The sequence below is a fragment of the Tigriopus californicus genome, chromosome 3, assembly GCF_007210705.1.
Source record: "Tigriopus californicus strain San Diego chromosome 3, Tcal_SD_v2.1, whole genome shotgun sequence".
Taxonomy (NCBI): domain Eukaryota; kingdom Metazoa; phylum Arthropoda; class Copepoda; order Harpacticoida; family Harpacticidae; genus Tigriopus; species Tigriopus californicus.
The window spans coordinates 3,205,115-3,205,333 of NC_081442.1; the positions used below are offsets into that span (position 1 = coordinate 3,205,115).

The following is a 219-nucleotide window of genomic DNA, read 5'->3' on the forward strand; positions in this document are numbered from 1 at the left end:
TGAATTTAAAAGTAGGCAAAAGACATTGATTTCATATTTTGGTCTAAACTTAATTTGCTGAAAAAGTTTCTCGTGGTGCACAGATAAAGGCAAACAATTTTTTAAGATTCTAAACAAGAAATAATCCAGGTATGTGAAATAGGCCTAATCACATTCAAAATTAGGCGTTGAATAATTTAGAGGATAATTTCCTTTTCTTACCATGCAAAGTCACCCTTT

At 30.6% G+C, this 219-nt stretch overlaps 1 protein-coding gene across 5 annotated transcripts in view; it reads right to left on the reverse strand.

The window, feature by feature from the left end:
* The window catches only part of LOC131877473 (uncharacterized), a 13,174-nt gene that overhangs the window by 2,752 nt on the left and 10,203 nt on the right, over positions 1-219 (reverse strand). The window lies entirely within an intron of this gene.